At 40.7% G+C, this 13388-nt stretch overlaps 1 long non-coding RNA gene across 1 annotated transcript; it reads right to left on the bottom strand.

Annotated features, from left to right (window-relative positions):
• Positions 1-829: 829 nt before the first annotated feature.
• Positions 830-7749, bottom strand: LOC144464990 (uncharacterized). The gene is made up of 3 exons (XR_013492394.1): positions 7583-7749; positions 6808-6985; positions 830-967 (listed from the first exon to the last, which is right to left on the bottom strand). It is a non-coding gene; the product is annotated as an uncharacterized LOC144464990 (long non-coding RNA).
• Between the last annotated feature and the right edge of the window lie 5639 nt (positions 7750-13388).

The raw sequence follows: 13388 nt of genomic DNA on the forward strand, positions 1-13388 counted from the left end.
AACTTGACTGGTTTGCAGAGGCATACAACCACAAGGTAGTGATTCTAGTTTGACTTTAATTCATTTTATTTTCTCTTTTGACATGTACTGTAATCCTGAATAGCTATGTATTTCTGCCACACATTTGCCTTGAAATGTGCTCCATGTGCTTTACAGTATTTCCAGGATTGTGATTTGTTTCAATTGCGTCAATTCTTTGCACCTGACCAAACCTACCTGTCTGAAGGAAGTTGGACTGTGACTATCATTAGATCTGCAGATTCTAAAGGAATATAATGCATTATCTTTGGTACCTATCTGTGAGTAGAAACAGTCCTCCTGAGTGTTCTCAGCTTTCCTACTTCAGGAGCTAAAACACATCTGAACTCTGGTCACAGCACCAAAACATTCTCCCATTTTCACCGTCTTCAGCTCCTCTCTGTCATTCTGCCTCTGTGGAGATAGGTTGATCCATCATGCACACACACTCTCTATCTCAAACACACACACACACACACACACACACACACACACTTATACAATACATTCACAGATATATACAGATATAAACACACACACGCACACACGCAGGCAGACTCGCCCACAAGAATGTCATTCCAGGGATAGCTTGATCCATCACAGATGCGCCTACACATACAGACATGCTCACACATGGTGCACACACTGTGTACACATACGCGTTTGTCCACACATACTTGCCCACATGTATGTCATTCCAGCAGCTTTATCCATCACTCACACCCTTACCTAGTTACTTTCAGACACACACACACACACACACACACACACGCACAGGTACCGTGGATATTACCGAGTAATTGGGCAGTATGTCAGCAGGAGGTTATGAGTCCTGAATGATTGTCACAACTGTCGCGGAGCCAAAGAGATCCATCCTCAGCCTGAATCTGCTCATCAACTGCCCTGATAGCACACTTCAGCCTGATCAACCCACTGGAATCTTGGGGCACTATACATAGAGAGAGAGAGAGAGAGAGAGAGAGAGAGAGAGAAACTTTAATGTAGTAACATTCAGATTCAATTTAGCATCAAGAAGGAAGTCTACATGTCTAACATTTTGATCCTGACCCAAAATTTAACAATTGAAACTACCTGAAAGTCACAGGCATAAATTACTTTTTTCCTTAAACAACATTGATCTGATCTCAAAGGCAATTTAAGACCCAGTTTAAAGTAGACTTGGGGATAATAATACCTGATCCTATATGCTGTTGACCTGAATAGACCTAAATTAGGAGACAACAACAGCAGTGTGACTACCTGCAGCAGTAGACAAGGACCCTACCTAAACCTATTTAGACTAAAAGACTTTGGACTCAGCCTGAATCACCTTGTACTTGGAACCGAGTGGTTCCCAGAGGAACCCAAAGCCTCTAGCATCAACATATATTCTCTGTAACTAATATCCCTTGTCCATTGAATAATTATGTTTAAGACCAAGAGGAGTGTCAGGCTGTTTTTAGTTCCTCCAAATTCTCATCTCTTCATTTCGAAGCTCTGAGGCATCCAAAGGGAGAATTTGCCGTGGAGGAGACAGAGGGAGGAAGTCGCATGGCCTGCTGCCTCCCGAAGGCTTGATTCTCCTCACTTACTCTGTTCCCATGAGGCCGCTCACCCACTCTTTAAAGGCTCCCCACACACATACAAAACCCACCTATTTCATTTTTCATTTTCAGCAAATTTCTGTGGCTTTGCAGCAATATTGATATAAAAAGACTGTGGGCTCCTGAGCTCGGGCTGGGATGGAAGGCACCCAGCCGTAGTGCACCAGAGAGCTCAGCGTTCAAGATCTAAAAAAATATATATATATATTACAAGGTCCTTTTACAATGCCAATACAGCAGAGAGGTGACACAGTGGCAGACGTGCTGTTTAAATGTCTGTTCAAGCGTTGCGACCGTGTGTGTGAGAGAATTCAGCCTGGCGGTTTTGACTTCATGTAGAGTTGTTTTGATTGGCTGTCTAAACTGACGCCCCCGCCGTGGTCAATCACAATTTGTTTATGTAATTTGCAAGAATATGGCGTTTTGAAGGAGGGCACCCACTGAGAATATTGATGTGGAGCCAGTGGTTTATCCAGCACTTTAGTGCTGCATGTAGCCTGCATGAGCGGCTGGTCTATATGGCACTGCAAATTATTATGATGCAAGATGTGCTAAACTACAGTACCTGTCATTTCTGCTTGATAGCATGCAGTGAAAAGAGAAGTTAGGAAAGGATGTTACATGAATGTGGTAAAGAAAAAATGCACAGGTTTTAGTGCTTTATCATCATCATAACTTTTTAGAATACAGAATTACAAAAATGATTTACCACATCAATTCATTTGCACACCCTCATGAAAGAGATGCTGCCCAAACCTTGGTGACATGACTAGTGGTCTTTGTCACCAACTGTTCACAGTTTATTTAGTGTATTTCGCTCCAGTCACAACTGGCTGCAAAACATGTCAACAGCAGTATACAAACGTGTAACCAACAACCAATCAACCCTTTCTCTGTTCAGTCGAAGGTCAGCTTTGGGGCAGCGGTGACTCAAGAGGTAGAGCTGGTTGTCCATTATTGACAGGGTTGGTGATTCGCTCTGTGGATTTTCCCGTCCACTTGTTTAAGTGTCCTTGAGCAAGACACTGAACAGTTGTTCCCAATGTTTAAAAAATTTCAACAAACAACCAATAGTGATGTCTTCTGTAGTCTCGCTCACCAGACCTTTCTCAAGAAAAGAAACTAACTTATCTTCTTCTTTTTTTCTCAAGAAAAGAAAGGTCTGGCTGGGCCGACTCTCACTTTGAGATTGGAGAAAAAAACGCCCCGGCTGCTTGTACTTCTTTCAACCAATCACAATCATTCTGGGTGGTGCCACAGCAACGGTGCGCTTGCAAAAATATTGCCGGGGGGAAACAGGTTTTGGTGTAACACGCCCACAAAAATATCACCTACAGGACGCGAACCATGGCAGAAAAATGGCTACATCCCCGCAAGATCAAACACCGCAAAAGTTAGTAAAGGACGTGTTGAAAACGGTTGAAAACTGCTACACAACCGGAGGTGGTAAGGCGGGACTTCAGCGGGTGGCTCGTTCCACCCAATGAGAGGCTGATCTCTGCAGCAAACTTCCGCCCACTCAGACTACGTCTTCTGAGACTTAAAGCAGTGGTGTCGTGGTAGTTGTAGAGATGGTTGCACTTCTAGATAGATGGGTAGGTTACTGAGGAGGAAGTGGGTGGACTCTCCTATTTATTCCATTGCTTACTTTAAATGGATATGAAAATAGGTGGGTATACCCCGTATACCTGTGTATACCCTATATTACACCACTGATTTTACCTAATGTACATAAGTAACATTATATTTATGTACTTAACGTTACGTAACGTCACATTATGTTAAGTATATATCATCGTCATTTTACGTAGCGGGGAGGAACAAACAACGTACATGGTCGTATGAGTTGGAGGCATTTTTCTCATGTGGATTGGCTATGGTAGCACTACAAATAGGAGACAATCTTATTCATTTAACTTGTGAAAATCCCAAAATGTTGATAACGGGTTAGATATAGAAGTGTCGTTCTCTCAATCAAGTCATTTAAAAGACATCGGACCCCAACTGCGAAAGCCCAGTCATCTTTGGTCCATAGTCTAGATCGCATCATGGAACCCACTTCAGGAGCAGCATACTGAATGGCCCTACATTGACGCAAGGCAGCAAATTCCAGAAGAATTAAACACTGAGAAATACTAACACTGCCTACTGTTTCTGTCTGTCATTAAAATCCAGCACTTAAACAGCAGAAGGAATGTGAGATTGTACCTCAGACAGTTAAACACCTTGTTTGTGGGCTGTAAAATCTAATTCCAGGTCGGCCTCATGCCAGTACTTCACACTTGTGGTTTTCTGCAGTCAACAGACTCAATGCCAAATTCCCACAGTTGGAGTTCAGCAGTGCCTTGATCAAAACAGATTAACCTTTAATGCAGATAATATAAGAATACGGTGCCATATATCCGCCATATGAAGCGAGTAAGAAATTATGAGCATATTAGTTTTATGGGAGCATATTAGTGGAAGTTCATAACACCAGTTTGCATTGCTAATCAGATGAAATGGTTGCTTTTGGTTATGCAGAAGCTACATAATTCCCTCCACAGTATTTAAAATATATAATATTCAATTATTTTTTTGACTTTGAAGTTGGTCTGATCTGATTATGATTATGTTCCCTTTACGGTTTGTAGTTTGAATAAGTTCATTACATCAGACTGCTTTGCTGATAAGATGAAACAAATCAGATCTTTAGTTTCTCAAATCAAGATAGCTCCCTGCATCAGATATGTTGAGCTAAAGTTGCTCTCTTTGCTAAGAAGATATTTTGAATACTTTAGTCTACAGGGAGTGCATTAAGATAATAAAATTCCCTCTGTCGTTTTGAATTGACAAATAAATGGGATTTCTGCTCAGATAGAAGACATAGGACAAAGTCCAGCAGCTGTGACTGTGATCGTTCTTTACAGCTCAGAGACAAAAAAGGTATTTCTGTGTTCCATCTTCCATCCTCACCACTTCAACATTGCCAGGACCAATAAAAGCCATCGCTGTGATGACCTCCTCTTGTTATTTCTGAAGTATATTGTTCCATTTCCTCTGTGGCCCGAGCCAGCAGGAGGAATGTCCTATTTCCTCCCCCAGTGGGGGGGGGTATTGCAGTTGGGGGGCGGGGTCCACTGCTCACAAAGTGAACCATGGGGGTCGAAAGTGATTACACTGAGAAAAATTATAGATTATATTTTACTGTAAATTATTATTCTGATGGGAATGCCATTACAGTTATGTATAGGCATAGACATCATACACAGAAATATGTGGTTTGACCTTCACTAGTAGACTTTATAGACACAAAACCTTTTGGATATGTTGAGAGAAAATCTAGGTAAAAAGATAAAACTATTCTGATCTCAAGGTTTATGTTATCTGGTGGCCTAATTACAGATTTTTGACCAGAAGTCTGGCATATTCAAAATCTCCCTGGTCCACGTGTACGGTGAAAAAACTCGCTCTGTGTCCCAACTGAATGTGATGCAAGTGAATGTCAGCAACAAAATTAGTTTGACTGCGTTGTTTTCTATTGGCATGTCCTACTGGCTATGAGAAACAATTTTTAGTGAAACTTTTATTGGACGTCCCGGACGAGGAACGGCTGAATAGTGAAGGTGTAGTGAGGCATGGTCTTTAAAATAAAAAACCTAAATAGGGTGGCACCTGGCTGGACGGAGGGCGCCAGGGAGCTGAGAGTTTAGTACCCTTTTCAAGGTAAATGACCATCAGTAATAATCTATCTGCTGGTGGCTGTATAGTATGTCATTTCCAGCAAATATCCCAATACAAAATGTTTGTTTTCTGTTTAAAATGTACAGACACAGGAAGATAGCAAGTACTCACCCATCATTTTAGTGGTTACATCTCTCTTCTGATTTTGAGCGTACAGCTGATGGATATGTGGTTTGTTTTACATGATGTAACAGTACTATCAAGTGTTTTTAAGCTGAATAAACACAGATAATATTGGACTGGAACTTTTCCAGGACACATGGACCAAAACAGATTTCTTCTAACAGACACCCTGTCGGATTTTTTTAAACTGGTCCTGGTGAACTGAGAACGATGAGCATTATTTACACCAGAGGATACCAAAAAGGGATGAGAAAGAGGAAAAAAGACCTAAGTGGCCTCTTACATCTGTTAAGGAGACTTTTGTATCTCACTCTTTAGCTTTGATCCATCACTTCCTGCAGATGGTGAAGATTTCTTGCCCTTGTCCATATCTAATGCCAGAATTTGATTTGAGCACATGAGGAAAATCATCCCAGTTCTTCAGAATGGGAGGAGCTGGAGCTCATCTTCACAAAAGGTTGGCATACTGCTGCTTGCCAAGTGCACTTTTAAGAAAACAAGCTTTGAGAGCTCAGTGGCCGACTGAGGGATTTCTTCTGATGGACATTTTTTTTTCTTAGTTTGTGCAAGGGAATGAAAGCCATGAGGGGGCGTGGGTGAAAACTGTGCACACATTCTGCAGGCTCTGTCACTTGGGACCCGGGCTCGTCTCATCACAGCTGTTCCACGCCCACATACAGACATAGAGCAAGGAATATTAAGTATTCAAGCCAGCTACAGTACAAGCAAACTTTGGCAAACTTGTCAGCCATGTGTTGCTGCGACGGGGAGGAGCATCTGCGTCTGAGAGTATTTCATAATTTTACTCTCAAGGTTTGTATAATGTTCGATAGAAATACTGGATGTCTGTTTGACATTGAAAACCTACTGTAATACTTTGTAACCCACTTCTGATAGGGTACACAGAGTAGTTAAATAGTTAGGACCAGTGTCTAGATTCATAGGAGGGATTTAAAGAGAGAATGACAGACACAATAAGTAGCTGGAGCCAGATGATGTATTAAATGTTATATATAATGTTAAGTTATATTAAAGGCACTTTGGAAAAATAGCAAAATAAAATATTTGTTTAAACCAACACTCTAGCTTCACTCAACCACCTGAGACTCTTAAGTGCATTCAATGCAACAAATCAACGATATTTCACCCTTTTGAACAGGTAAGGCAAATAGTTCACTTTAAATAACAGAAAATATCCCTTTAATTGAAAAAGAGTTCAATGATCCTTTGTTCCGTTCTTTTAAGTTCAGTTCAGCTAGCATCAGTTAGACAGTCAATTACAGTCAAGCGCTTTTTAAATCAGTCAAGTCAGGTAGTGAGGTGTGACCTTTAGTCCTACCACAGAGGTGAAAGGGGAAAAGACGGGAAGGTGGGTTTCCTCCTTGGGGCAAGGGTGATGTCACTCCAGCTCCTCAGATGCTCAGTTTCACAGTTGGCTCGCCATCTCCTTCATCAAGGAGAATCTGAATCCACATTCAAATCTAGGGGTTTTCTCCAGGGAATCTCAAAAACCTAGCCTGTGCAGAAACACTACCGTAACACAATAGTGATTAACTTCATGAATTACTGTTCAGCATTTCATCCCTTTTAACATAACTAATCTTAGTAGCTTTTTAACCATGAATTATGATTATTTAACATTTTACACATTAAATTATGATTATTTGACATTTCATCCATGAAATAGACATGTATGTATCTTTTTTAAATCATGAGCTGAATGACAGCACATCAGCATTGATGTCACACATCACACTGTACTTTTTCTTAACCATACTGCATATTATTTGCACTGGTGGTGCATAACAGGACAGCTAGGCTGCAAGTGTACCCAGTATAACATAAAAAGAATACAAAGAATAATTAATCCACCATCAACAGAAAATAATTGACTTATTACTCATACTGTATATTTTTCTATCAGGTTATCAATGCAAAAATGATGCTGCTTTAACACTCTTCATATCAGCAGTGTATAGAAAGTTAAGTTTCACATATTAGCAAGGAAACAAACTTTCTGCAGGACCGCATGATGACACATTGAACTTGGCACGCAGACCTGCTACCATTGTTAGCTGCAGTTAGCCACATTAGCTTAGCTCGGCTCAACTCACCAAGACGCTGCCAACAGTTGTTAAAACTCCTGGCGCACAGGTCCGTGAATCTGGTAGGTCACCTCACACCCAGACTTCTGCTTAAATTTATACAAACCACTAGTTTTAGTTTTGCTAGTTATCAACTCATTTAGTAATATGTCTGCTTCATCTGCTCGTGCCGTCTCCGTGCTTCTGGCTGACGGCCTGCTACGTGAAGAGGGTGGGACTTGACTCTCCTCTCCAATCAGAAGTCTGCATTGGCTGACTGAACCAATAAGAATCAAGTATATGTAGGATACCTGTCATTGGCACCTTGATTAGCAAACAGAAAATAAAATGTACTGGAATGAAATAAATAATACATAATAACACTGGGAGTAAAATAACTTTACAGAAGTCAGTTTTCTACTGGGTTACAACTTCAGACATTGCTTTCTACACCACAGTAGCTGTATGCTGTGATGCAGCAGTGGAATAAGTTTTATAATCAATTCTGGTTTTTGATCTTGATTAACTTCCACTTCCTTGGTTCAATACTAAAAAACAAACAGATCTTTAAAAAAACCACAACATGTAAATGGAACAAGAAAAGGCACCAAATATGAACAACAGTAAAATAAGAGTACATATTTCCAAATTAAACCTGCTGTTTGAGTTAAAGTGAAAATATATTGATATTGATATGAAACAATTGCAAAATAATTTGAAAAAATGGGAAGGAAAGCACTGAAAAGAAAAAAAGTTTACAAAGTCCCATTTAACAATAAATAAAATAAAATTATAACCTTATTTTGTGAGGAAGAGTCTGTTTTTTTTTCTGTACACACAACATCTATTGCTCATCTACTGTCTGACCTTGGGCAAAATATGAGACAATGGGCCACTGGGCACAGATATGCAGAAGGCTCCACCATCAAGACACACACACTTTATAATTGTTAAGTATCTTTATGTTGTTGTTTTACCTCTTTTTGTAGTCTGTCATTTTATGTATCTTTGTAGTCATTTTGAGTCTCTCCATAGTTGCTTTGCACATCTGTAATCATTTTGTGTCTCTTTGTGGTGATTCTGAGTCTCTTTGTAGAAATGTTGGTATCTTCGTGATAATTTTGTGTCTCTTTGTAGTCATTCTGTGTCTCTGTGCAGTCATTCTGTGTCTCTCTGTAGTAATTCTGTGTCTCTTTGTAGTCATTCTGTGTCTCTCTGCAGTCATTCTGTGTCTCTCTGTAGTCACTTTGTGTCTCTTTGTAGTCATTTTGTGTCTCTTTACCACTGTTCTGCATCTCTTTGTAGTTGTTTCATGTCTCTTCAAGTTTCTTGAATTTTTTTCCCTTTAAAGTTGTTTTTGGGAGGGTTGTTCCTTATCTGAATTAAGGGTGAAGGGACAGAGGGTGGTGTACGTTGTACAGATTATAAAGCCCTTCAAGGCAAATTTGTGATTCATGCTACTGGGCTATAAAAGAAATTAACTGACTTGATTTTAAGTTTTTTATGCTGGTGGCTGACATATTCCAGCCAGAACAAGCTCTATGGAAAAACATTTTCATCTTACAATGGCATATGGCACAAGAGAAAGGTTAAAGCTGAGGCTCCCTGACAACTAATGCTGAAATCCTCCCGTCACTCCGTCATGTTGATGGATGACAGAGAAGCACCGAGTTTAGAAACCAGAGTCAGGTGGTACAGAATTGCCTGTCCTGCATCTGGAGACCTCACAATAACTGTCAAAACCACAATACCTACACTTGATTTGTGATTTAGTCAAATTGTACAGCTGGCTAAGTGGGCAACTAATTTTCATTTTATCTTCAGAGCCACTTTGCACAGGCTCTCCATATTCAGCCCAAAGTACTGAGTCAGTAAGTACAACCAATCAGCTGGCATTGTGCTCCCCGCGCGCCTCCCTGGCCCACCGAGCTGCCTCATTTGTGGGAGCAACTGAGGTCTGTGGGAGCTTAAATATGAGTCCCTGTACTGTTGCCATTAGACTGGCATGCCTCTCCATAGATAGCAGTCTGCTGCTTAATGCTGCTGTTGTGGAAAAGACATGTAACTGCAAATATGGAGGATTTTTTTCCTTCCTTTTTCTTCCCGTTTTAGAAATTCAGCTGGCACTTTTTTATTCCAAAGTGGCTTACAAGGATTACCTCAAGGGCTGACGTCGACCATGTTGTGGTCTCAGACCCAGCAAGCATTTTACAGACAGCAACTATAGTACAGGAGACATCCAAATTCACCCTCAACCAAATACCATGTAATTATTTTATAAAAAAAATAAATAAATAATAATTGAGATCCTAATTGCATACCATCATGCAGGCACTCGGGATAAAAAACAACATTTTGTGCTATTTCAACCCTTTCTCTGTTTTGCAACCAATTTGTACTGTTGGATATGTTTGCAGAGAACCTAACTATGCCACAATTACTGGCAATGTTTTGGTCCAATGTGGGAAGTAGTGTGGTGTTCTTAAAAAGCAGTGAAAAGTCAAAGACATGTACAAAACACAATTTTGAGCACAAGATGGGGGTCATGCCTCATCTTGTGCTTCAAATCAATGTTGACATTTTCAGTATTCAACCAAAACTAAAACCTTTCACCTAATCCAAATGCACTGAGTCACCTAAAGCCCATGGCACAAGACATAGCAGTTTGTATGATGATGTATAGTGTCATCCAACCATGTCTAAGGTTAGAGTGTTTAAACCTGTTCAGAGTGGTCACACTTGAAGACGGGATGAAACACCTACCATCAGAGAGAGGGGGAAAACACAATCAACCAGCAAATGGGGATAAAGCATATATTCAGACAGTCTCTTGTCCAAGATATTTTAGGTGCTGAAAGAAGCAGATGTGTAAATATTGAGAAAGAGAGCTTGACAAAGAAAAGTTAAAGTTCTGCTTACTTTCTCGCCTCCTCACAGCTGTTGCTGCATGCAGGTGTGCAGCACAGCCGCTAAAGGCACGCACAGCATGCACAGTGCATAGGGCGCCAGTGCTGGAGGGGGCACCGAAACAGCCTAATATGATCATCATCAATCATAATTATATAGATATTGCATTAACTCTTCCAGTTAAGGCCCTCTCAAACACAATACAGTTTGAGTTGCACTGCCCCTGGTTCAGGGGCTGCAGCACAAGTTAACCAAGCACTGCGCTCGTGCTACAGGGTTAGTTTTACAGTGAGGCTATTAATGCAGTCAGTTGCCTCTGCTGAGCCAAGTTTTTTTTAAAAAATCAAGCTAAAAACATACAAAAAAATATAAAAACATACCTGCATTCAACAATGGGCCAGGAACATCCGGTGGTCTTTCTGTCATCAGCACTGATGCAGAACTTCCTCGGAAGCTGTTATATTTTGACCTCATTAATGATCTTGCAGATATGTGCCTCTGTAGAGCAAAATAATGGTGGAGAATAAACTGTCTCTACAGAATTGTAAAGTTTTGTGACTTTTCTTCTGTTTTGAATGACTAATTGGACAGTTCTGTTTTCTTATTTCTTTATATTTATTTTAACTATAATGGAATCAATATAATATCGTATCGTATTGTATCGTATCGTATGATTCTTTCGTGTATTTTATTATGTGTTTGCTTGTTCTCTAGTTAGTTCTATAGTGTAATATATGTTGTAATTGTATAGTTCTGGTTTCTTATTTGTAACACTGATACAAGTAGTTTGGGTTGGAGGCGGCACAACAAACAATTGCGGTTAGGGCACCCAAATAGCCAGCAGCAGCCCTGTGGATGTACTCTGCTAATTATCAAAGGCTTAACCTAATTCAGACACTGTAATGGTCTCAACTTCATTGTAAGCAAACTGATGCCTCAAGCATAAATGTATAACACCCAGGTATACTATGCAGGAACTGTCAATGAGTGTTTGTAAAGAGCATCGCCAGCAAAAGTGAAACTGAGAGCCATCCTTTGATTTTCTATATTTGTGATTTTTTTTTTTTCCTCTTGGATGCATGCTGTTATACGCTCTGGCCCATAGTCGGTACCTCTCCATAAAGTCCCGACCTCACCTGTGCCCAGGAACGTCCCCAGCTCAACAAAATAAGAAGAAAATAAGAGAACAGACTGAAGGCCTCTGCAGATACACTTCCACATTCTTGTAGTGGGTTACAAGTGATGATTAAGAGGAATTAGTTTCTTTCTTTCTTTTTTTTTTTTTTACGGAAAGTAGTCTACTGCCTATGTTTAGTGGTTTTCATATTTAAAACCTGCTTTTATATGCAGTAATTTTGGGGAAAAAAGGGTACAAATAGTGCACATGCACACCCCCCTCCAGTCACCCCAGTGTGAGTGGAGCTTCAATGAGACTCCCAAACGTGCAGACCATGGAGGTTAAGTGGAGCTCAGAGGCAGAGCCCAGCTGTGATGAGGGGCCGCAAATCCCATAAGCCACCAGTCTCAGGGCAGGTTGGCACCACAGGAAGCTTTCATAGGAGATGTGGCGAGAGTGGCTCTGTGTTGAGCGCGGGGGAATATTGGATGCGAGGAGAGAGGAATGTCTTGGCCAGCCTCGCTGACGTGAGAAGAATACCGTATTGTCTTGTTTTGAACAAGCTGAGTACTGTGCACAGACGCGAGTGCACGCAGTGACATTTCACTCTGAAATATTAAAATGTCTCAAATTTTACAGTACTGAGCTAATTCTGGGCAATGTACCCCACCTCATGTAATATATTGGGCAGTATCTGACTTTTTCTTCCCTAGAATGAGGACATATAGTGAGTTGTAACAGCGTAGACTATGTCTTCCTTGCCTTAGAGCTGGCTGCTTGTTTGCTTGCTCCTCAGTGATTAAATTAAGAGAAATGCTGCCTCAGCATAGTCCTTATTGATTACCATAAGTTTTATTTAATCAGGTAATATCCCTTAGATTAAGATCTCTTTTGTAAGAGAGACCAAAGTACAGAAGGGAGACAGATGCAAACAGCATCATAAGTAATCACAAACCTCTCTACATAGATTATATGGTAAGTTAGAAGCTCAAGTCATCCAATGGGATGAGATATTGAAGGTTTGAATCGTTTGTACTTTGCTCCATTTACTTTGTGAAAAATAGCTGGAAGGTAGTCTCTCCAGACTTTACTCATGGGGGTATCTGAGGCAGCCATTATCCTAGGAATTACATTCATATTGGATGATTCTTCATCTAATTATTTCCGTCCAGTGCCAATGCTCAGTGCTGATGCAGAGAGCAGTGTGCCCTTTTTGTAACAAAATGGGCAAGTGAGAGTGTTGAGGTCAGTGTGTGGTTGGTTGCTTTATAGCACATCCACCTTTATCCAGAAGACCAAAGTTGTGTCCCATCATAGACCTTTCAAGCCACAGTGTGTAAGAATTTCTCCCATCTACCGTTGAAATCATATATTGCATTCAAACGGATAGCACTCTAGTGCCTCACTGATTCAAACGTGTATTGCAACAACGGTAGCTGCTGTGTACCAAAAAGCTATGATAACGTTGATGAAACCATGTCATCCGATACTACATGGAGTATTCATTCAGGCTCCTACACAGACACACGCGATGCGAGTTGACAAACCCCCTCCTCACCATGCTGGCTGTGTGTACAAAGTAGGACTGTTGGGGCGGGTGTAAATCGAAACAAACCAATCATGTCGTGTCTTTTGACAACTGACAAGTGGCTCAACCTCACACACCTCATCCCTCTCCTCAGATCACTGCGCCGCTAACAGCGGTGTTGTTAGCGCTGTTAGTTGTGATTGCATTACCTTTCCTTCAGCAGCTTTTTCCACCTGGGAAAGGCTACCCTGATGTTGACCCTTGTTTTTTGAATTTGCTGGTTT

This window comes from Epinephelus lanceolatus, chromosome 12, assembly GCF_041903045.1.
Source record: "Epinephelus lanceolatus isolate andai-2023 chromosome 12, ASM4190304v1, whole genome shotgun sequence".
Classification (NCBI taxonomy): Eukaryota; Metazoa; Chordata; class Actinopteri; order Perciformes; family Serranidae; genus Epinephelus; species Epinephelus lanceolatus.